Here is a 25,304-nt window from a genome sequence, read left to right on the forward strand (position 1 = left end):
CTTCTCCCTCTGCCCACCACTCCTCTGCTTGTGCTCTGACAAATAAATAAATAGAATCTTAAAAAAAATGTGGTTGCCGCACAATGCCTGGTGCCACACGTCTGAGCTTGACCTCCGCATGCCCTACTCTCGATGAACACCGGTGTCACTGTGTTGGGAGACAACTTCATCATGACACTAGTATCAGCTTCCCGGAGTGAGCCTTCGCATCCCACACCAAGCCCCACAGAGTGGCCAGGTGGGGAACGGGGGTGGAGCACAGCCCTCCCTCCCCACGCTTCCCTTCCCTGAAGTGTCCTAGCTGCCTAGGCAAGCACACATTTCTCAACCTGCCCATGAAACCAGTTTCCCCAGATCCTTGCAAAATGGTTCCTACCTATTAGGTGTGCCTCCCCCATCTACTTGTAGAACAAAAACCGTCTGTCAAGAATAGAAAAGTGGGAATAAATGCTGTTGAATGTACATGAGGAATCCTATTCTACTTTTTTGTATGTTGAAAACTCATTATCATTTCTTTAAAATTTAGCATCTGGGTGGCTCAGTGGTTAAGCGTCCAACTCTCGGTTTTGGCTTGGGTCGTGATCTCAGGGTCGTGTGATCAAGCCCTCCATCAGGCTCCAAGAACAGCTGAGTCTGCTTAGGACTCTCTCTCCCTCTCCCTCTGCCCGCACACTCGCACCTCTGCACTCACACACTCTTTCTCTAATTAATTAAATAGAAACAAGGCAGCTTCTTCCCTGGGGTGCCTGGCTGGCTCAGTCAGTAGAGCATGAAACTTCATCTCAGGATCGTAAGATCAAGCCCCATGCCGGGTGTAGCGATTACTTGAAAAAATAAAATACAATCTTAAAAAATAAATAAATAAAGCAGTTTGTTCTCAAAGTAGATGACCTTAGAAGTACACATAGGAAAAAGTCCCTTGGCTCGTTATCACTAAAAACAAATTCGAAAGTCTGCACAACTACAAAATCCTAAATGCCTGTGTGAGGGCAGAATAATTTTCCATCTTCCCTTCTAAGTTCTTTGGCTAGTCTAATAATTAAATTAACATAAGGCAGATAAACAGGAAATAAAAACCAAATTTAATTTCGTACGTATAGGAGCCCCACAAAAATATGAGACCCGAAGGCAGTCAGGCCATTGAGGCTCACATGCCATCCTGAGCTGAGCAAAGAGATGGGGCTGGGGCTTCAAAGGGGAGGAGGGTGATTTGCAGGAAGATAAGAAGAGCAGATGTTTCCCAGGCAGATGTTGGCCCTTGGCGCTGCCATGTGGGTAAGTCTTTCAGATTAAAAAAAAAAAAAAAATTATCTCTGGTAATAACTCTCTTTCTGGGCCAGGCTCCCCATCTAAGTTTCTTTTAGGCAATTAAGGAAGAGGTAAAAGCTTTTCTTGAGTTTGCTGAGACTCGATTGTCTTCAGATCAAAATACTCTACATGCCAAAGTGCACATTTTGGGGCGGCGTCTTCTGTTCCCTTCAATCCCAGCTTTGAAACTTTCCCAAGAAACCTCACAGTTCATAAGTTGAGTTGGTAAATCGTCCTATCTCACTGAACCGGTCTCTTAGTCCAGAGAATAGGCCAGTTCAATTAAACAGTTGTGTCTTGTGTCTCATTTTAGGAGGTGAAAATGCAGGTGGACTCCCAAAGTTAGGTCTATTGTGCAAGCAGTCAGATATTTAATAAGAGGCATTTCTACGGAAACAAAAGAAAAACAATGGTTAATGATTGGAGAAGATTATACTCCCAGTTTCTGAGTTCTGAAGGCATCCAGTTGAGAAGATGTCTAGATATCTGGCTCCAAACTTCTTCAGATGGAGCGAGAAAGGGCAGTGGCAACCTGATAGATTTCTGGTTGGCAGTCTGAATGTCTCTGCTGATCTTTCTGAGTGCCACGAAGGCATAAAGATTGTCTGTACATGAGCTGTGGTGGTGATTTCTTTGAAGTTTATATCAAGTTGTCCAGCTTTAGCTTGCTTGTATGGCTTTGGGGAAAGAACAGTTTCAGTTCTCAATGATTCCAAGTCAGAAGGGTCAAAAAAGTAGAAGACTAGGTAGGGTGCCTGGCTGGCTCAGTTGGTAGAGAGTGAGACTCTTGATCTTGGGGCCAAGGGCTCAAACTCCCTGTCAGGTGCAGAGATTACTTAAAAATAAAATCTTAAAAAAAAAAAAAAGTAGAAAAATGATTCCTCAATTCCTCATGTACATTAACAGTCAGAAAACTGGAAATGTTAGTTTGAATAGCTGTAGCCTAATACTGGGGGAAACTAAAATTCAGGACCCAGGACAGTTTACAGGTAGAAACAAAACCTGAAAGACAATTAGCAGGGCTAGAATCTGATATCCACAAGGGTGTACTATAGTTTCCATTGAAACATAATTTTCTTTCTAGAGGCACACCCATTTCTACCAAAGACAACCACAGTAATTTGTTTGCAAATTAAGTCCAGTTTGAATAACTTGGCCTTATTATTTACTTAAGTACAGTCAAGAATAATGATTGACCATATAGGCTCTCTCTTCTTTGCTGGAACTTTTTTTTCTTTTCTTTTCTTTCCTTTTCTTTTTTTTCTTTCTTTCTTTTTTTTTTTTAAGATTTTATTTATTTATTTGAGATAGAGAATAAGCACGGGGTAAGGGGCAGAGGGAGAGGGAGAAGCAGACTCCTTGCTGAGCAGGGAGCCCAAACTGGGGCTCAATCCCAGGACCCTGGGATCATGACCTGAGCAGAAGGCAGATGCCCAACCAACTGAGCCACCCAGGTGCCCCAGCTGGAACTTTTCATAAGGAATCACATATTGGACTTTTAAAAGCTTCTCAAGGCTAAGAAGCCACCATCAAACTTTGCCTGCAATATATATAGATTTGGGCAAATTCTTCTTTTCCTGAGGTCCCCAAAGTATCCTAAGTTTCCTGAGCCTGCCAGAAAGTGACCTTCTTGGGGCGCCTGGGTGGCTCAGTCGTTAAGCGTCTGCCTTCGGCTCAGGGCGTGATCCCGGAGATCTGGGATCCAGCCCCATGTCGGGCTCTTCTGCTGGGAGCCTGCTTCTTCCTCTCCCACTCCCCTTGCTTGTGTTCCCTCTCTCACTGGCTGTCTCTATCTCTGTCAAATGAATAAATAAAATCTTAAAAAAAAAAAAAAAAAAGAAAGAAAATAAAAAGAAAGTGACCTTCTTTACTTACCTGGTTAAACTGCTGGGAACCCTGTAAGCCAGGTACCAGGCCAATTTTTCCAAGGGCCTTTGTTGGCTCTATAAAGTCAACATTAGCTCCTTAAAGCCGTTTGATCATATCTGAATCAATGCATTTTATTCTCAAATATGACATTCCAGTGAAAGCCTTGGTAACATATCCAATGTTTCCAATTATGCCTGTTACAAGGAGAATAGATTCTTACTGAACTCAAGCAAATAAACATACTGTCATAAAGAATATTCGCTAAGTTTCCCAATTCTGGAAGGATCAGGCAGGGAGAAAAAGTAAATGTTTCAACTTTGTTTACAAAGGTATACTTCACCAAACTGCTGTTAAGTCATAGTTAACTTAAGAAAAAAGAGAAAAAAGTTTCCTTAAATCTGGAAAAACAAAACATTAAAGAACCAACAATATTTCAAATAGAAAGTCATAAAAAATTATAATCATCCTCTTCAGTTCACTCAGTCCCATGCTAATTTTTGTTCTGCTTCAATTCAGTTTTTCCATTAGGTCTAGAAATTCTTACCCAGTTCAGTCTTACGATCTTAAAGTTAATCAGAAACCTATCTTTGTCTAAGTCCTTTCCATGAATTTCCTTGAAGATGAAGCACTTTTGCAAGAATACTTTTGCAAAAGCATCAGCGTAAAACAGTAACTCTCTGTAAATGACAAAGGTGTATAAATGACCACGGTTAAAGATCTAAGGAGAGGGGCGCCTGGGTGGCTCAGTGGTTGGGCATCTGCCTTCCACCCAGGTCATGATCCTGGGGTCCTGGGATCGAGCCCTACATGGGCTCCCTGCTCAGTAGGGAGTCTGCTGCTCCTTCTCCCTCTGCTCCTCCCCACCTCATGCTCACTCTCTTGCTCTCTCCTCTCTCTAATAAATAAATGAAATATATATTTTTAAAGGTAAAGAAAAACCTTTTACAATCTCTTATGACCCAGAGCAGACCAATAAATAGTTCAGGAAAACTTTTTTTTTCAGTAAGTAAAAGAAAACTAAGTTCATTTTACATAAGTACACTATTGACATTAAAGTTTATTTTTAAAACCCTTATAATAATAATAATAATTCAATTTTAGCCAGCTTGATTATCCAAGGTAAAATTCTCTCTCCTCTTCTCTCTCTCTCTTCCCAACTTTCTATACCATTTTGTCCTTTATTCTTCTTTCCCATTCTGAAATAACCAGTTTTACTTTAGGACAAATTTACTTTTTTTTTCCTTTGACAAAATGCATCTTTCTGTCTCATACCTCTTTTTTTTTTTTTTTTTAAGATTTTATTCATTTATTGAACAGACAGAGAGACAGAGAGAGAAGGAACACAAGCAGGGGGAGTGGAAGACGGAGAAGCAGGCTTCCCACTAAGAAGGGAGTCCAATGCGGGGCTCAATCCCAGGACCCTGAGATCATGACCTGAGCCAAAGGTAGACGCTTAACAACTGAGCCACCCAGGCACCCCTCATACCTCTTCTTACCAAAAACACATCTTAATTTCCTTGCATAGAGAGTTATTTCCCTTATTATTTCTCGTAGTTTTGTTTTTTTTTTTAAGATTTTACTTATTTATTTGAGAGAGAGAGAAGGAGAGCATGAGCAGAGGGAGAGGGAGAAGCAGACCCCCCCCCCCCCCGAACAGGGAGCCCGATACAGGGCTCAATCCCAGGATCATGACCTAAGCTGAAGGCAGATGCTTAACCAACTGAGCCACCCAGGCGCCCCCGTAGTTTCTTTTTCTTTTCTTTTCTTTTTTTTTTTTTTTAAGATTTTTAAAATTTTTAAATAATCTCTACACCCAATGCGGGGCTCAAACTCGTGACTCCAAGATCAAGAGTCTCACGCTCCACCAACTGTACCAGTCAGGCACCCCTATTTCTCATAGTTTTAGTGTCATTTATTGGAATTCTTAATGATGAGAAACCTGAATTTCTAGTGAAAACTAAGATGTAAATTGTTATACTAGCATTTAGACTGGCAAATTTATAAATACATTTCATAATTTCTAGAAGCATACACTTTTTTATAGTACAGTTTTCCAATGTAGTACAAACACATCCAAATACCTTTTAGTTTCTCTGTAATAAGAAGCAAAATGTAGATAAACCCATGTTCAGTAATTAATGTTTTAAGATGTTATCTTACTTGGAAATGATCTAGATATTCAATGAATTTCCGTCACTTAACTTAGTAAGACTCTAATGGTGGAAGTTATCAAGTGATTTTGGAAGGTTTGGGTTTTTTTAAGACTTATTTATTTATTTTAGAGAGAGAGCACAAGAAGGAGGGGCAGAGGGTGAGGGAGAGAGAATCTCAGGCAGACTCTGCCTGAGCCCGATGCAGGGCTTGACCTCACGACCTGAGCTAAAACCAAGTGTTGGACGCTCAACCAACTGTGCCACCCAGGTGTCCCTGATTTTGGAAGGTATTTTTAAGTATACACAGCATAGAACCTAATTATGGCTGAAAAGTTCACCTAAAAGTTCTTATTCCAATTACATCTATCTCAGTCACTGGTTCCCAACAATTATGCTTAGACCACTCGCAAGAACTTTGTGAGACGTTAGATAGAGTCAGCCATCCTCCCAAGCTATTTTTCTTGCTGACAAATTTTGTAACAGAAATAGCTTGAATTTTTTGACTAGTAAACCTAGGTAGAATAAAAGTTGTATGTCTGCATTATATTTAATTCTGAAGACGTGTCTATATTTTTTTTAAGATTTATTTATTTATTTGAGAGAGAGAGAGCATGATCAAGGAGAGGGGCAGAAGGAGAGGGAGAGAGAGAATCTCAAGCAGACTCCCTGCTTAGCCCAGAGCTGGATCCCAGGGCCCTGAGATCATGACCTGAGCCAAAATCAAACACTGGCCGCTCAAAGTGCCCCTGAAGACGTGTCTATTTTAATTAAACCAATCGATTTAAACTAGCTTCAGTTACTGAATATTTTCCCAGATCATGTGAACTTGAAAAACATTTGAATTTGTTTCTATTATATTTCTGAGGGTTTAGGAACACTTAGTTCATATAAGTGCTTATTTTAACAAATTGAATAGATCTCTTTTGCAAATTAATATTGGCAATACCATCAGGAAGTAGAAAAATATCACACATCTGCAACATACAAATACAGACACACACAAACACAGACAAATACAGAGACAGTATAGCTTTCATTCTAAAATTTTAGCCATGAGTCAGGTATGATAATTACAAAACTCACTGGTTTATGAAAGAACAGTTAGATCCAAATTTTGTTTTGGCTGTTGAAATAAGTTCACCTGCTCATATGGGTAAAGCTTTTTTCTTTAATTTTTTTCTTTTAAGTAATCTCTTCATCCAACGTGGGGCTCAAACTCACAACCCCAAGATCAAGAATCGCATATTCTACTGCCCGAGCTGGCAGGTGCCATGGCTAAGGCTTTTTACTAATATTTGTGAAGAGGACATTTAAGATATTTCATTAGCCTAATTTACAAATAGTTCCTTTTTTATCCTTTTGATAGGAAACCTCTCCCTAGGAACACCTGGCTGGCTCAGTTGGTAGAGCACGTGATTCTTGATCTTGGGGTCATGAGTTTGAGCTCCGTGCTGAATGTAGAGCTTAAAAAATAAAAATCTTAAAAACAAAACAAAACAAAAAACCTCTAAAGTTTGCATTTCAAAAAACTGGTTATCAGGTCCTAGAGAAGATGGAATAGAAAATCTATACCACATAGGCATAGAGAAAGTATCCAAGTTTTCTCCAAGAAGTTTGGAGTATATTTCCCTCTTACCAAAGGTCTAGAGAAATTATTATTTAAATTTTCCTTCCTTCTTTTTTTAAAGATTTTATTTATTTATTTGAGAGAGAAAGCATGAGAGAGAGAGAGATCAAGAGCAGGGCGAAGGGGTAGAGGAAGAAGCAGACCCCCCACTGAGCAGGGAGCCCCATGCAGGACTCCATCCCAGGACTTCAGGATCATGACCGAGCCAAAGGCAGACGCTTAACTGACTGAGCCATCCAGGTGCCCAGTTTTCCTTCTTTTTCTTAAGTGGAGGACAATTCTGTCTCCAATATCCTAATCTTTTATAATATCTGCAAGCATTTTGAGATGAATAGGAGAGCTCTGGGGGATGGTAATGATAGGTGGACTTTGAATTGTTTCTAGAGCTGCATTTCTGGTTTTACAAAGATTTGTAAGGAAAGGCCAGTTGCTTTTTTTTTTTTTTTTTTTTTAAGATTTTTATTTATTTCAGAGAGAAAGAGAGAGAGAGTCCCCACCAGTGGGGGGAGGGTTAGAGGGAGAAGCAGACTCCCCACTGAGCAGGGAGCCTGATGCAATGCAGAGCTTGATTGCAAGACCCTGAGATTGTGACTTGAGCCAAAGGAAAGACCCTTAACCAACTGAGCCACCAGGCGCCCCAGGACAGTCACTTTGAACTTCTCAGAGAATTGGGTTGAAGCCTAAATGATATTGACGTGCTGATCCACCCAACTACACTATCTTAAATTTGCTTTTTATCCGAGAGATGTCCAACTAAGATGGAAATCGAAAGATTTCTGTGTTCTAGAGCTTCAGGGTTTAACGCACTATGCCTTTGTGAAGTCTGTATAAAGTACTTTAACAAAGGCTTTCTTTCTGTGTGCACAATTCAACCTCGGGCCAGTTCACCTTAGGGGTAAAAACCTTTACTGTTGCTTCTGTCCGTCCCTGAACGTCATTTCTAGAAGCTCCTAGGAGAAATTCTGGTCATTTGTTTACTCCAAGAGGGGGTTTTCCTCAGGGATCCAACTGGCTTGTCTGTTAACTACAGTATAATTACAGGTGGAAAGAACACCCCTTAGCAGCTAATCAAGGTCCCCGTGAGTGGGGTTTTGAATGGCAAGTAATCTTTCTAACTCTTCTTTACATTTAGTAGGATATTCCGGAAGTGGAGGGAGAAGGATTTTATTATCATTTAGAAGTTCTGCTGCTGTCTCTGTTTGCATGCATTCTTTGTGGTCAGGATCCAGGATATTTCCACAAAAGACACTGCATAGGAAGATCTGAGGCTGGCAGAGCCCGACTACAGAGCCCTGGAGAGTAGGAAAAGTTGTAAGAAAGAGCAAAGTGAGCCCTATATCCTGCCCCCCCTCCCCACTCCCCCACTCCCCTTCTTCTGCTAAATTCACTTCCTGGCCCTCAGCATTTCCATAGGTAACCAGTACCCTGGGCCTAGAGATCAAGTCAGAACGCTCTCTGTAAATCTCAAAGGAAAGGGAAGCTAAAACAGGCAGATGGGGCAGGTTTTTTGAGAAGGGGAATTTACGTTGAATGTGGACTTTAATTTTTGTTCTAAGTCTAATTTCTGTTCTTTCATCTCACTAAGGGAGTCCCTGAGGCTGGCTGTTATATTCCTTGGTGTCCTCTTTTTTTTTTTTTTATTCGACAGAGATAGAGACAGCGAGAGAGGGAACACAAGCAGGGGGAGTGGGAGAGGAAGAAGCAGGCTCATAGCAGAGGAGCCTGATGTGGGGCTCAATCCCATAACGCTGGGATCACGCCCTGAGCTGAAGGCAGAAGCTTAACCGCTGTGCCACCCAGGCGCCCCTTGATGTCCTCTTTTTAACTGTTTTTTCCATAAGAAAAAAAAATTGTTTTTTCCATAGGTGCCAATAAGACAATTGTTAGAAGAGATCTCTCTAAAATTTTCTCTTTCAAATACAGCCAATTAAGAGGATCCATTATCTGGCCATTGCCAAATAGGATCTTATATTAATCTCAATAGTGACCAGTTAAATCTTTTTATGGTTTAACCAGGGATGCAAGAGGCATCCTAAAAGAGGGTGCAGAGGATTCGATCCTCACAAGATCCAAGAAAGTTCACTCCCATAATTAGCCTAAGAAAGCAAAGACCTTCAGTGTCACAGGCAGTAAGAACGGTGCAGTAGAAATGGTGGCTCTGGTCTCCCATGAGAATGTGAGACACCTCCAGTCACAGACCTGCCATCTGTGACACCAGTCAGGAGCTACTGGTATGGGACTTCACCATCCCCATCCCCAACAAGGTATGCTTATGGACCGGAACTCCTCAAGACAAGCTCCCCTGAGAGCTGGCTCAGTCAGACAAAGCCAGTGCTGCTTTTCAGCTCTGGAACCTATTCGGCTGTATGCCAAGGCATGCCAGTACATGTATCTTCCAGTGAGAATATTCTCCCTGGTCACAAAGCCAAGCTCTCAAGACATGGAACAGGACGAAAGGAAAAAGCTCATAGGGGCTATGATTTTCCTTCTCATGACAAAGGACACAGAAGACAGAGACCAAAGGAAACAATGACTACCTCTGGGAGAGAAGGGATCCACAGATGCAAGAGTAGTCATGCCACGTCTTCACCAGAGTCGCCATACTCAAGGAACTACTTCACACAAAGACGGTCTCCCGCTAAGCTGAATTTAGGACAAGGAAAGAGGACTCTCACCACGCTCGCTTCCCCTGGATCCTCCAAGTGGAGATCCAGGAGACTGATCTGGTAAGAATTCTTACCTTCTGTGGCTCTCTCAGCGGCAGCAGCCCAGGTGGGAGCAGAGTGTCCAGCCAGTGAAGGTCCCTTTGCAGGTCGCCAAACTGTTGGGTGGGACATTTTTCCTTCTTTCTTTCTAGTTCTTTGGCTGCTCAAATACTTCAATTGACATAAAACAGATTAATAGGAGAAAAATAAATTTTATTTTGTACGTACGGGGGCGGGGGTTGAGGGGCATCAAAATATGAGACCCAAAAGCAGTCAGGCCATTGAGGCTCACATGCCATCCTGAACTGAGCAAGAGATGGGGCTGGGGACTTCAAAGGGGAGGAGGGCAATTTGCAGGAAGATGAGAAGAGCAGATGTTTGCTAAGCAGATGTTGGCCCTGCCATGTGGGTAAGTCTTTCAGATTACAAAAAAAAAAAACTTATCTCTTGTAATAACTCTCTGGGCCAGGCTCCCCATCGAAATTCTTTTAGACAATTAAGGGAGAGGTAATTGAGTCTGCTGAGACTTGATTGCCTTCAGGTCAAAATACTCTACATGCCAAAGTGGCACATTTTGGGGTGGCATATTTGGTTCCCCTTCACCTAAAAAATGGTGTAGAATCTGCTATCTTCATTTCCTCTTATAATCAGACCTGGTTGTAATCCCAAGTTTTATAAGTAGCCATGTAGCCATTTGGAAGATTCTGGAATAAACGGCAATGTGCTAATCAGTGGGGAGTTCTGCATCTGCCAGCCTATTTTTCTTCATAGGAACAACTGGACTTTAATATCAGGAACTTTTCTAAGCCCTTTCAATGTATAAACTCATTTAATTCATCAACCCTATGAGAATTACTACTGTTATCCCCATTTATGAGAGGAAAATGAGGCACAAAGAAAGTGATTTGCCCAGTCACACAGCCAGTGAGGGGAGAGCCCAGGCAGCTGAAATGCCATACAAAGCACAGTGCTTCTCACACTGAGACCGGGCATCAAAGGCACTTGCTCGCATCACAGATATACACACCGTCCTCTCAACAATCTTGTGACTGATAGCCACACAAGGAATATTATTCAGCCATGAAAAGGAATGGGGGTACAAATACATGCTACAACCTTAGTGAACTTAAAAACATTATGCTAAATGAAAGAAGCCAGATACAATGAGCACACATTTTGGATTCAGATTATGAAAAGTCCAGAATAGGCAAATACATAGAGACAGAAAGCAGATTAGTGGGGGGGTGGGGGCTGGCAGAAGGGGCAGATGATGAATGACTGTTAATGAGTCTAGGGTTTCTTTCTGGGGTGATGAAGTGCTCTGGAATTTGTGTGGATGGTTGCTCAACTTTGTGAATATGTTTTAAAACTACTGAATTATATACTTTAAAAATATTTTTTTATTAAGTAAACTCTACACCCAATGTGGGGCTTGAACTCATGACCCTAAGATCAAGAGTTGCAGACTCTACTGACTGAGCCAGGCAGGTGCCCCTGAGTTATATATTTTATTTTTTAAAAAAGATTTTATTTATTCATTTGACAGAGAGAGAGAATGAGGGAGTACGAGCAGGGGAAGCAGCAGGCAGAGGGAGAGAGAGAAGCAGACTCCCCAGTGAGCAGAGAGCCCGACGTGAGGCTTGATCCCAGGACCGTGGGATTATGACCTGAGCCGAAGGCAGATGCTTAACCGACTGAGCCACCTAGGTGCCCCTGAGTTATATATTTTAAAGGGGTAAATTTTACAGTATGTGAGTTATATGTAAAACAAAACAAAACAAAAACATGGTCTAATGAGAATACTTAACAATTCAGTAAACCAAACCTGGAGAAGAGTAGTAGAATATACCACCCTCAAATATGCCACATTGGCATAAAGATTATTTTGAGTGGAAGGCAATTAAGAAACCGATACAAGAAAAACTCTGGCCCTCCTCTTACTTGCCTAAAAGCAAGACATAACTTTGCAGAGGTGTCCCTACTCCCCGCTCTACCGGGAAGGAGAGAAGTTAATCACCAGAGAAAACTCCAGACCATTATCAGCCTGGAGATGGCACCAGAGGAACCCACACGACAAACCTTGTCTACCATTACTCCCCCCGTATACATACCTTCCCACAATTTGCCACGCTAGAAACTCAAAGTCATTTTCCTTTGTCACTTCTCTAAAAATGTATTGTTCTTTTATTAATATGCAATAATACGCCCAAGTTCTAACCACTCCTTTGAGTTACTCATCACTGGCTGCTCCCTTGTGTATGTGTGATGCACTTTTTAATAAACCTGTTTATTTTTCTCTTGGTAATCTGTCTTTGGTAGTCTAATTTACAGGGCTCAGAGAATTTAAGATGGGTAGAGGAAAGATGTTGTTTTTCTTCTCCTATACTCCCACAGAAATCCCCATGGTCTGGCTTTTTTCTGTGTCTCAGTTCCTATCTCTCCCACCCTTTAGCTCCCATGGCCTTTGTGGACTTACTCAGTTGTTCAAGTTTAATGTATCTCTTTTCTCTTCAGAGTCTAAGAGAAGGCTAGGCCCAGGTGAGGCATCACTGCATCCAGGAAGCCTTCCTGTCTTCTGCCTAAGGCAGGGCCACTGCCACCTTGTGTAGCACCCACCATCTTACACTCACCACCATGGTCATTTGCTCAGGGTCTGGCTTCCTCAATAAACTCTCAGCTCCATGAAAGCAGGGATGGGTTGTTTTGTTCACTATTTTTTTTTTTTTAAAGATTTTATTTATTTATTTGACAGAGATAGAGACAGCCAGCCAGAGAGGGAACACAAGCAGGGGGAGTGGGAGAGGAAGAAGCAGGCCCATAGCGGAGGAGCCTGATGTGGGGCTCGATCCCATAACGCCGGGATCACGCCCTGAGCCGAAGGCAGATGCTCAACCGCTATGCTACCCAGGCGCCCCTGTTCACTATTCTATCCCCTGCCACCAGCACCAAAACAGAGGAAGCACTTACACATCCACTGACCAGAGAACACAGGGCCTAGACACAGAGAACACAGTGGGTTTCAGAGAGTCCTGCTGCTTTGAGAGGGCAGGGCTCCTTCCCTTGCAGGGTCCCAACTGACATCAAGACCCATCCTTCTGGACCTTTCAAAGATAGGAGGGGTACCTTACATGGGTCCATGTCACATATGCCCTTTTATTATTTACTCAGATAATACATGTGCCTGATGCATCAAGCAACCACCTAACTTGTTTCTGAAGTGAATTTTCAAACTTCTTGATTTAAAGTTTTGAGCAGTCTTTTTTTTTTTTATCATTTTCTTTTCTTTCTTTTTTCTTTTTCTTTCTTTTTTTTTTTTAAGATTGTACTTATTTGTCAGAGAAAGCACAAGCAGGGGGAGCAGCAGGCAGAGCAGGCAGAGAGAGAAGCAGGCTCCCCGCTGAGCAAGGAGCCTGATGCAGGACTCCATCCCAGGATCCTGGGATCATGACCTGAGCAGACGGCAGCCGCTTAACTGACTGAGCCACCCAGGAGTCCTGTATCATTTTATTTTCATCATGATAAAGGTACTCTTTAATCCCCATCCCCTATTACCCCCCCTCCCCCACCCCCTTCCCTCTGATAACCATCAGGTGTTTTCTATAATCAAGAGTGTTTCTTGGTTTGTCTCTTTTCTTTTGCTTGTTTGTTTTATTTCTGAAATTCCACATGAGTGAAATCATATGGTACTTGTCCTTCTCTGATGGACTTATTTCGCTTAGTATTATACTCTCTAGCTCCATCCATGTCATTGCAAATGGCAAGATTTCATTCTTTTTTTATGGCTGAATAATATTCCATTGTATATAGATATCACATCTTCTTCATCCATTCATCTGTTGATGGACACGTGGGCTACTTCCATAGTTTGGCTATTGAAATAATGCTGCAATAAACATAGGGGTGCATATATCCCTTTGAATTACTGTTTTTGTTTTTTTTGGGGGGGGGTAAATACCACTAGTGCGATCACTGGATTTTAGGGTAGCTCTATTTTTAATTTTTTGAGGAATCTCCATATTGTTCTCCACAGTGGCTGCACCAGTTTGCATTCCCACCAATACCACGAGAGGGTTCCTTTATCTCCACATCCTCATCAACACTTGCTTCTGAGAATTCTTAGGATGTTTAGGGTAGAACTGAGCACAAGTCTATGATCAGCAGGGAACTATATTAATATTTTCTCAAAGACGACCAGCTAATTAATCCTGACACTTCCTTGACACAGAACAGCAATGAAACACAGTCACGATCACTTAATTATTGAGCACCTAATATGATCCTGGCACTTTACAAATATCATCTCCAACCATCCCCCCAAACTCTGCCAGGACATATTCTTATCCACATTGTATATATGAGAACACAGAACCAGGAGATAAGTAACTTGGCAAAGGCACAAGCTAGTGTTAAAGTATTTTCTTTTACACGATGTAAGGAAAGGCAATTATCTAGAAAGCTTTTCAGTCACTGGAACTTTTTGATTTTCTAGGAACATTTTAAAATGCTGATTAGGAATTTGTGATTCAATAGAGAGGGAACAAGAAGACAGGGTATTTCTGTGTGTGAGAGCTGAAATCATATTCTGGTTCCATTTCCTACTTTTTCCACTTCTAAAAGTAAAAGAGCATAGGGCTTCCTCACACTAATGAAGTAATAATGAATAAAAGTAAACGACTTACACTACACAGTAACGAAAACCCAAATTCGTATTGCAATAAAAGAAACTAATCAAAGGACAGTCTGCTTTACACCAGCAAACTAAAAATGGGATAAGGATTTTGAGACACAGGTGAATCCTTAAAGGATTAATAGTAATGAGGGATGTGCACAGCCCTCACCTGTTCAGAACAATCTTTCACCAAGCAAGAGAAGCACCTACCGTTTATCAGCTAGGTGTTGGGATCTCTATATTGTTAAAGTTTTTAAGACATAAAAAGACAATCAGAAACATAATAAATTCCATGGAAGCTGAGGACTTGGGAGACGGAGGGTGCAAGGCCTCAATTTGGATGATGCATCTATTTTGCTATTAATTGATTAACTTGGCCCAGACTTCCAGCCCTAAATCTCAGGAGCTTCCACTGTAAAGGACGAGTTATGCTGGGCCTGCCCTGTCTTAAACTGACCCAACTCTCATCAGTGAAAATACCTCTCATAGGCCTAAATAGGCTTGGGCAATTAAAATAAGGCAATTATTACCGGAGAAACTGCTACAGTAGGAAAAAAGAGAGAAATAAGAAGGCTTTTCCTCCTGACTCCCCAAAATGATCATGAGTCAATTGACTTCTCCAGGATCACTAGAGGCCTACATTCTAGAGTTGGGGTGCTTTTCAGGCATCACCTAGTGAGGTCTCCTGGACCTGGAAGGGTCCTGCTGCCCCAAGGACAGCCGGGAAGCGGCACTCCCAAGGACCCCTCGGAGGCTCTGAACCTCTTCTATTTGCCAAACCACAGCTGTTAATCAAGATGCCATAGGCCGCATGTAACTTGAACCAAACTTATCTTTAAGATTTTGAGACAGAGAGTGAGCATGAAGGATGGGGAGGTGGAGATGGGCAAAGGGGGAAGCAGCAGGCAGGGAGCCCCACGCCGGGCTTGATCCCAGGGCACTAGCTAGGATTATGAACTCAGCAGAAGGCAGCCGCTTAACCAACTGAGCCACCCAGCCACCCCGAAACCAAACTTAAGACAGAGAAAAATACTGGCGGGAACCAGGCCAGTTTATTAAATGGTGGTTGTCTTAGAAGGTGGGTTTACTACTTTTCCTATTTTCCTTTAAGTGCTTTTGTGTATTTAACCTCTCTGTGCTTATTTCTCCATCTGTACCTGGTTAGGAAAATTATAGCACTTAAAACAGGGTCTGGTATGTAACTATTCAGTGAATGCCAGCGATCCTGACTTCTTTCGAAATTTTCTTCTAAGAACATATATTATTTGTAATATGAAAAATACTTCTGTTAAGGTTGTATTATTGTTTTTTAACAAACATCCCTTAAGGGAAAAAAATTTACCTTTTCTGCATCAGTGTTCTCACTCCTTCCCAACCCACATTCCCAATCTGAAGTAGAAAGTTTCAAACTATTGTAATTTGCGGAGGTATCTGTTTTTTCTTCTTTACATCACATTCCAAACTATGAAGAGTTACATAGACCACCAGCTCCCGCGGTAAAGCGCGCAGACGCAGGAAAGAATTTTGCAGAGAGAAGGCCTCGGGCTTTCCCCGCGGCGAGTCTCCCCTCCCCACGGGGAGAGAAGCACCCAGTTCCGCCATTACGGCGCGCGAGGGAAAATGGAGGCGCCCGGACCTCCCCGCGGAGGCCGGGAGCTCGGCGCCTGCGCGCTGCGCGCCCGCTCGGCCCCACCTCGGCTGGCGAGGCCGTAGCGACGGTTGAGGAAGGGCGAGGGGAAGGGAAGGAGCGCCGCACAACGCCCCACCCGGCGCCCGAGCGCGCTGTTCCGGCGAGCCCGGCTCCAGCCCGGGAGTCCGCTCCAGGCCGCTCCGGACCACTAGCCGCTCCGAAAGTGCGGGCCGCGCTCCGTGCTTTCCCTCCAGCCCTTTGTGTCCCGGCGCGCGTCGGAGGGAACGCGGGAACGCGCGCCGTGCCGTGCGCCTGCGTGAGGGGGCGGGACGGCGCGCCCTGTCGGGAGTCGGGAGTGAGCGCTGCTCTTGGTCACCCCGTTCCGCCCCGCCCCCAGCCGCCATTTCGTGCTCAGGCGCGCAGGGTGTCCGCATGATGGACGCCCGGAAGCCGGGACAACAAAGGCCCGAGCGCAAGGGCTGTTCGGCCTGCTCCTTTTTCCGCTGCTCGTGGGGCGAAGATGGCGCCCAGACGCGGAAGCTGTGCCCTAGTATGGGGAGAAATGGTTTCCTCTACCTCTTACGAGTGGGCCCGCGAGCTGGCCCGGAGGGCGGGGGTTGGCATCCGCGGCCTCGTGTGTGCACAGCCCTGGGGTGTGCATCTTACCATGTGTGCGCAATCTCGGGATAGTGCACTTGTCCCAGTATGCCCAAACTTGTGTTTGCACAATCTGACATGCACGAACCGGTGGGTTTCCACGTCGTCCTGTGTGCATCATCTCGAGGATGCTTCCACCCGAGTATGCGCACAATTGTGTTTGCGCCGACTGGCTGCCTACATAGGTCCGTGTGTGTACGGACTCGTGTTTACACGAACCCGAGATGTGCACAGGTGCGTGGATTCATGAATCTGGTGTATGAACCAACCCGTGTTTGCTCTGGGGTGTGTTTACCCACCCGTGCAAGCTCAGCCTCCTGCAGTCTGGAGCACCCGTGAAAACTATCACGTTTCTGGCCTGCTTGGGATTCTTCTCCCCTTAACTGAGTTTACATGCAAAGCATAACCACCTGCCTGCTACTCTATGCTATTCTTAACCTTTCCTCTATTCTTTCCTCCCAGCTCATTGCGCTCCTGCCGTGGCCCCCACTTTGCAATGGGGTCAGGGACAGTGAGGGGCAGCCCGTGAGAGAAACAAAGAAATGGGCAGTAAAGGGCAACACGAAGGGAAGGAGGCCCCTGCCGCGCAAGATTTAAAAAAACTTCCTGGAGGAAGTCATGAACCAAGACCAGGGCCTGGCTACAGAGGGAATCAGGGGAATCAGTTTCTCCTCAGGCCTGGGAACTTTGTTCTAGGGGACATTTAACAGGAGATGCCAGCAAATTCATATTTGAGAGGATGGAGTTGAAGCAGAAGAGGGAGGTGTTAAAGAGGGTGTGTGCAAAAGAGGCCTATTTGTGGGACACAGGGGACAAGAGAATGGGGGAAGAGGCTCAGCAGGGAAGTGGCCTCCCCAGGGAGGGAATGGGGTAGAAAAGCAGGATGGGGGACTGTGGTCTCCCCAACTGTTTACACTTCCTGCTGTTTCTAGCTCTTCTGTGTTGAGCACACCCCTCTCCCCAGGGGAGAGACAAAGACTCAGGCCCCAGCTCTGACCTGGCTGGGTGCCTGGGCAAGCACCTTTGTCAGTGGAGATGGAGGGAGATAACTGCCTTAGGAATACTGCAGGCACAGAGTAAGTATCCAGTAAACATGAGATGTTAGCATTTATGCCGACTGACTTTAGAAGTTTCGTAGTCCTGCCCTCCGTGTCCTGTTATCAAAAAACCACCTCTTGGTGTGCCTTTCATATAGTTATGAATATTTTCTTGTTATGCTCGCTATTCCTAGGTACATTTTAAAGGCATAAAAGTACATCACCTCTGGGGCACTTGGGTGGCTCAGTCAGTTAAGTGTTTCTGCCTTTGGCTCAGGTCATGATCTCAGAGTCCTCAGATAGAGCCCCACATGGGGCTCCCTGCTCAACAGGGAGCCTGCTTCTCTCTCTCCCTCTGCCCCATGACCCTCCCACCCGCTTGTGCTCCTTCTCTCTCTCTCAAATAAATAATAAATCTTAAAAAAAAAAAAAAAAAGGAAAGTACATCACCTCTAACGTATCTCTCCACATTCCCATTGAGAACCCCTCTACAACAACCTCAATATGTTATCGTTGTACTCTTATTTGAATGTGTCTCATGATGGAGAATGGGCCACTTCATAGGACAGCCTTTTTGGTGAAACATGTTATATTTACCTTTATGAGGCCCAGATCTTTGCAATCTGAAATGAAGGCTTTTTATTCTACCACCCAAGAGATACTTTCTGAGCATATGCTGTGTTAGGTTTGTGTTAAGGCTAGGCATATAGCAGTGAAGGGGAGCAAAATATACTACCCCAAAATATGCCTCTTTAGCATACTGATTATTTTAGGCTGGCTATTTTTCGGAAACAGACACAGGTGAAGCTATGAAAACTGAGAAGTTAACCTTTTGTAAGAGACATTTACATTTATAAGGGAAATCTCCATTTGTAGGGGTGTCTCCCTCACTGTACCAGGAAGGGGAGGATGATTCCTAAATCTCTGGAAACTCATCAATGGAAAAGACAACAATTTAAATCTACACAACAAACTTACACTTGTTTACTGTGCTTTGCTGGTAACCTTGCGTAATTGGCTCCCTACCCCCAGCATCTTTTGTCTTTAGCTGAAAACGGTATTTAAGGCAATGGCTTTGGCCATTTTGGAGACTTAAGTTACTCATGTATATTTTTGTTCGTTTTTCTCTTCTTAACCTGTCTTGTATCAATTTAATTATTAGGCTAGCCAAAGAACCTAGAAGGGAGGAAGGAAAAACTTCACGACCCCTGCAACAGCCAGACATAGTTCCTGCCTCTAGGAGGTCACACCCAAATCGCAGGATACCAGGGTTCAAGAGCAAATAGCTTCTTCACACCTGATATAATGCTGAAAGTCTATATAGTGTGGATGACAGCCCACTGGGCTGTCCCTATGCATCCTGAATTAAAACTCTAAGGACGGGATGCCTGGCTGGCTCTGTTAGTAGAGCACAAGACTCTTGATCTCTAGGTTGTAGGTTCGAGCCCCATGTTGGGTGCAGAGATTACTTAAAAATAAAATATTGGGGGGGGGACTCTAGGGAGCTGTGGAAGTATGGACTGGATGGGTGCACAACCACCCGCCCCCACAGGGAGCGACCTTGTCAAACCCAGCCTCCCTCTCCCACATGCTTTCCACAGTTGTCCCAGTCCTGGGCATGGTCCATAGTCCTTGCTACTGGGGGTGGGGAGAACTGAGCGCATGATCAGGAGCACCAAGCACTTCATTTAGAAAGAACCACAAGGGGCCTTCCTCAGAAGGGGGCTGTGGGCTTGGAGGAACCCCCCCCCCCCGGGGTTGCCTTTAGGGGTGGGGGCCATCTTGCTGAGCCCTCTTGGCAGCCACTTCTGGGCAGCCCTGCCTGCCTGGGAGGTGGGGCCTTGGGGATAAATGGTCGTTGTACCAGTGTCACTCAGGCAAGGTTGACACACCATCACTTTAATCCACCAGCAGGGCCGCAGGCTGGAACCTTCTAGGAAACCAAGCCTGAGATGTGATCTCATTCAAATCTGTGTAACCTGGAAGTAGGTGAGGTGGTCCCACGCCCTCTCCTCTGAACAGGCAGGTTGTACTGGATCACTGCTCTGCGTTTCACACTTTTCCCAAAACCAAGCATCTGGATATCGTTCTCCCCAAACGGCCCTTTCTTGTAGTATGCTCCAGATTCCAGCTCCCTGGCCTCCCAGCCCCTGAGCAGAGGGCCAGAACAGCCCCCTCTGAATGCTGTGCTGGGTGTGGAGTCAGTGCCCAGGAAACACCTGGTGGGGAATTTCTCTAGCTCCCAAGAGTAAACCACAGAAACCTAGAAGGCACCACCCTTGGGCAGCTTCTTACCTCCAAGGGTCACATTTAAGAGAGGAGGGGTCCCTGGAGAAATGAGACCGTTTGCAGGAGAATAAATGCGACCTTCTGCCTGCCGACTTCCTGCAGAGGTCTGTGGGCTTGTTCAGGGACTGTGTAAATAATTTAATGGAAAACTCCAGAAGGGAGGCTGTCCACGTGAGCCTGACCTTGCCCGCCAGCAAGCCAGTTATAAAATGTTTCCCCTCTAAGGAGTGACTGGGCGTCAGGATGCCTCGGTCACCGTGCAGAGAAATAAGACATTGCTCTGTACTCCCGGAGAGGGACAGCTGGCCTGAGTGTGCCAACTTCGAAAGGGCGGGAGGGATTTCTTCAGGGACACCAGCCCTCCAGGCCACCCCCGCGGCTCAGGTCTCAGACTCCAGGGTCTGAGATGGCAAAGCCAGGGTCCCGGTGGCCCCCCAGACGTGTCAGCCCCCCCCCCCCCCCAGGGTAGCCCGGGTCCCTGTCGTCGGCCGGCGCTGGGGCGGAAGAAGGCTTCCGGCCCACCCAGCCAGGCAGGGCGACCCCCTCGGGCCGCAAGGCCGGCCGCGCTCACCCCCGGACCCCCCTACCTCCCCCACCCCGCGCGCTCCGGCCCCCGCCAGCCCCCTCGCCGCCCTCCCGCTCCGCCTCCCCTGCCCGCGGGCGGCTCCTCCCGCCGGCGCCCGCCCTTGCCCTGCCCGTCCGGGAGACGGCGAGCGGGGAGGCAGGGAGGGAGGCGGGAGCGAGCGGCCCGCTGCCCAGAGGCCGCGCCGCCCAGGCGCAAACATTTCCTTATGTGGTGGCTCCACGGGGCCGGGGCGGCGCCCACGCTGCTGGGGACGGCGGACACGCCCGGGGCCTCGCGGCCACCCTGGCTCTCGGGCCGCTGCCGCGCGCGGGGACCTCGGCCTCATCTGGTGGACGAGACCAAGAGGGAAGGCCCTCTGCCCTGTTTGTCCCCCGGAGCCTGTCCCTCGTTCCCCTAGAAGGAAGTGGTCACTGCTTGTGGGCCAGACCCTCTCTCCCCGAGTTCCCCTGCGTTTGTGGGAAGGTGGCCCTGGGCCGTGACGTTCAGGCCGAGACCTCTCAGGACTGAAGGGGCCAGGGGTGGGCTGCCTGGAGGGCTGCCGGGTCCCCTCGCCGGGCCCCTCCCTGGCCCCTCCGCACAATGCAGCACCCTCATTTGCCTTGGGAGCTATATTTGGCCATGGAGGGATAACAGGGTGACTCATGGGAGGCATGGCCCAGGGGTGGGAAGTGGAGGAGCTGCTTCACTGGAAATGTCGCGGCTTTCTGTTCCAAGCGGGCTCCAGGCTCTAGCCCTCCAAGAGAGCTTGACATCGAAACTTGGGGCCCACGGGCTGCCTTCCTGCTTTAAGGGCAGGTCTCCAGAGCCTGATTAGTGCACCCCGGGCTCTGATACGCCCCCACTCGAGCTTCCGAGGTGTCTGCTCTGACCCCCTGAACTGTCCTGAATTCTCAGGCCAGTATCCCTGCCAATTACAACCTTTGAGCAGACTTTAACATCGACTAGGGCAGGTTCCCTATGGGATATTTTTTAAGTGGGGCTTTTAGCAAGAAGTTTGCCAACCTAGTGAATCTCTAATTGGTCTAATTTCAGAGAGTATAATTTGAGGCTGCATCTGAGAGGTAATCCTGGTCTGGGAGGCCTTTGCATGCAGCACCCCCTCCACCAGGCTGAAGGAGAAGAAACTCTGCTTGGCTCCCAGCCCTCCCCACCAGCTTCCCCGTGACTCCCATTCCTCCTCCTGCAGCCCCTAGATTCCTGGCTCCCTGGGGTCTGTCCTTGAGTCACGGGGAACTCATGCCCAAGCTGCCTTCCCGTGCCCTGCCCTTACTACCCAACACCAGAAAATCATTTCCAGCCTCAGAGCCCCCTCAGCCCCAGCCCACTCACCCATCCTTGTTCAGTGGGACAGAAGGATTCCAGCCCCCCCCGCCCCCGTTAGAAAACCACTCTTCTAAAGATATAAGATTCCAGAAACTGAAGTAAAGAATCCTGTCAAGGACGCCTGGCTGGCTTGGTTGGTAGAGCGTGCAACTCTTGATATCCGAGTTGTAAGTTTGAGTCCCACATTGGGTGTAGAGATTACTTAAAAATAAAATCTTGAGAAAAAAAAAAAGATAGAAAAGAAAGAATGAATCCTGTGAGGAAGAGCACAATGATCATCCTTGCCCAGTGCGCTGAAACAGTACATCAGTGGACAGACTGTTCGGTTTTAAGATTCTCTTTTCACACTGGGGAGAGGCCCCCAAGGATCTGGAGGAGGGAGATGGGGAAATGGACGCTCAAAAGCAGGAGACACTGTAATCCATACACTAATAAAGTGGGCAAATCTTCGAGTAAGAAGAGATCATAGTGGTCCTCTCTCTCACTGCAACAACCTTAAACTACCTATTTATTTGCCAGAGAGAGAGAGAAAGCGCGCGCGCGCGCACACAAGCAGGGAAAGCAGCAGGCAGAGGGAGAAGCAGGCTCCCCGCTGAGCAAGGGAGCCTGATGCGGGACTTGATCCCAGGACCCCGGGATCATGACCTGAGCCGAAGGCAGACACTTAACCGACTGAGCCACCCAGGTGTCCCGGTGCGTTCTGTCTTATATAGAATTGAAATCTGCTTTTTTAAATGTCCATCTCCATGGTCCTTGTGTATCTGTCCACGCGTTCTGTGAAGGCAGGGTCCCAGGCTCCCAGGAGCGTAGCCGTGTTCAGTGAATATGTCCTCGGAATGAACGATGAAATAATGAATGTTCACCCAAGTGTCGTCCTCTCTGGGATAAGCCACACCAGCTTCTCCCACCATTCCACATATGACACTGTTTCTAGAACACTCCTCTTTCTTCCCACTCGGCTCCACATCCAGATTCTAAGCAGTAGCATGTTCTGTGCTACCTGACCCTGCGAGACCTTGTTCGTGCCCCCTGAGGCTGCATCTCTCTCAAAGGCTGGTCCTTTGTGTGGCACAGCTGGAACTTTATTGTATTTTTATTTTTATTTTTTTAAAGATTTTATTTATTTATTCGACAGAGATAGAGACAGCCAGCGAGAGAGGGAACACAAGCAGGGGAGTGGGAGAGGAAGAAGCAGGCTCACAGCAGAGGAGCCTGATGTGGGGCTCGATCCCATAACGCCAGGATCACACCCTGAGCCGAAGGCAGACGCTTAACCGCTGTGCCACCCAGGCGCCCCACTTTATTGTATTTTTTAAAAATATTTATTTATTTTATTTTATAGAGTGAGGGCGTGAGTTCGTGAGCATGAGCTGGAGGGGGAGAAGGAGAGGGAAAGAGAATCTCAAGCCGACTCCACGCTGAGCACAGAGCCCAACCGATGTGGGGCTCGATCCCATGACCCCGAGATCATGACCTGAGCCAAAACCAAGAGTCTGGCCAAAACCAACTGAGCCACCCAGGCACCCCCACAGCTGGAACTTTAACTTTCACAATTTTAGCAAAGAGGAGGGCTCCTTGTTGCATATGACAATAGTGTCATGCCCTGGGATGGGCCCTTGATGCCAACTGGCATCTCAGGAGGCTGGGCTGGGTGATGGGTAGAGACCCTGATTGTGGGCAAAGAAGATGCAGAACATGCCCTTTGCTCAGCAAAGGGCTTTGGGGGCTCTCACCAAGACCCCCAACTAAGACCAGTCATCGGGAGGTCCCTGACCATGGTTGTTGGAGCCCCATAAGGCCCCAGGGCTCCCAGATTCTGTGGCTCGGCTTTGCCCTCCCACAAAGCTGCCTAGGTGCAGGGTAGCAGTGACCACATGGCTGTGGGTTAATCCGTGTTTGTTGGCTGACTCCTGGATGGCCTGCAGCCAGGGAGCCATCCTAGGCAGTGTCCACACTTTGGACACCTGTGCCTCCCCATCCCCTTTGCAGTTTGGGGCCAGGGCAAACTCACACCTCTTGCATCAGTTTGTGGATCTGATGAGGGGTGGTGAGAGGAGGCTGTGGCCCTGAGGCTGCCTCCCATGGACTGGAAGTCTAGCTGGGATCAGGCGTGGCCTCAAGTTGCGGACCAAAGGCCAGTAGAAGGTGAAGTCCACCAAGTACCCCCAGGAAGGACCGGGGGCCTCTGCCCAGAGAAGTGTTCCTCCCCTGGAGGGACTTTATGCTACAAAGAGTGTCCACTCTCCGAAATGACCCGCAGGCATCATTCCAAGTGGTCATGTGCTCCATGGGGTGGTGCAGTGGTGGGAGCTCTGGCAGGGCCAGGCCAGTGGGGGGAGGGGCATGAGGTGGGGGAGGGTCCTTGCTCCTGCTGTATCCCATGGCAGGATCATTGTGACAGAGAGGAAACCCCAGAAACCAACAAGGTGGGGGGGGGGAGGAAGATAGCATCCCCCCAAGTCTGAGAAGGAAAGGAAAGCGCAGGAGAGCCCGTGGGATGGTGCCCCTCCTGGTCCTTGGGTGCTACGGGCTCTCAGCTCTGTCCTGGCAGAGGGCCATAGGGCACTGGCTTGGCTGGCCTAGCTCCAGGAGGACGCCAGCTTGGCCCCCCTACTGCAGAGCTCACTGGGTGACCCAGGTGTGCCAAGGAGAGCAGGACCCACACCCGGACCCCACGCTCACAGTCCCTGCCCTCCACCCGGCTCCAGCACACACCTTCACTCTGTCCCCACGGTCCCCACTGTGCTGGCTCAGAGTGGGGGCAAGTGCCTCCCTCCCTGCTCCAGGCCTTAGAGAGCCTGAGAGGGCCTCCTGAACGCCCTTGTGGTCTGTCTAAGGGTCTGAGGCAGGCTTCATGTGTAGGGAAAGAGGCCTGGGTGGGTTCTCAGGGGCAGGGGTGAACTCCCGCTCTCACCCGAGCTGGCTGCATGACCTTGGGCCGCTCACTGTGCTCCTTGGCCCTCAGTCCTCAAATCCCAGCTTTGCTGGCCAACGTGTAATTGTTCTGATTCTCAGAAAATAGACCATATGAGCCTTTCCTAAGTGGGAAGGAGCAGGGAGGAGAAGGTCAAGGCCAGGGCCTGGGTGTAAAATGCAAATGAGAACTCAAATATGTAAATCAGTCAACATTTGTTCCTTCTCTTCAGGCCCATGAGACCCGGATGCTCCCCAGAGTGCCTGTGGCCTGACCTTTGGGTGTCCTCACAGAGAGGAGCAGGCTGGGCACCTGTGAGGGCACTGTGGCATTCACGTGCTGGGGACAGGGCCCTGGCTGGAAGCCAGGCTTCCTCTGCCTGAGCCCAGGGCCCTTGGTCCTCTGTCCCATGGAAGGCACAGCTTTCTGCCCCTCTGCGGCCACTGGTCCCACAGACTATTGGTGGCATCTACCTTTCCCCAGGGCTCGGGGAGGAATGTCTTTCAGTCTGGGGCTGAGTTGGCCCTGTGGGTCTGG

At 47.1% G+C, this 25,304-nt stretch overlaps 1 long non-coding RNA gene across 2 annotated transcripts; it reads right to left on the reverse strand.

Moving 5' to 3' along the window:
• Positions 1-1,069: 1,069 nt before the first annotated feature.
• On the reverse strand, positions 1,070-20,364 carry LOC125281348 (uncharacterized). Of its 2 annotated transcripts, none has more exons than XR_007188513.2 (3): positions 19,951-20,364; positions 9,698-9,833; positions 1,070-1,695 (listed from the first exon to the last, which is right to left on the reverse strand). It is a non-coding gene; the product is annotated as an uncharacterized LOC125281348 (long non-coding RNA). The 2 variants fall into 2 exon arrangements; XR_008956836.1 differs by lacking the exon at positions 19,951-20,364 and adding an exon at positions 15,674-16,222.
• Positions 20,365-25,304: the final 4,940 nt, after the last annotated feature.

The sequence above is a fragment of the Ursus arctos genome, unplaced genomic scaffold, assembly GCF_023065955.2.
Source record: "Ursus arctos isolate Adak ecotype North America unplaced genomic scaffold, UrsArc2.0 scaffold_1, whole genome shotgun sequence".
Classification (NCBI taxonomy): Eukaryota; Metazoa; Chordata; class Mammalia; order Carnivora; family Ursidae; genus Ursus; species Ursus arctos.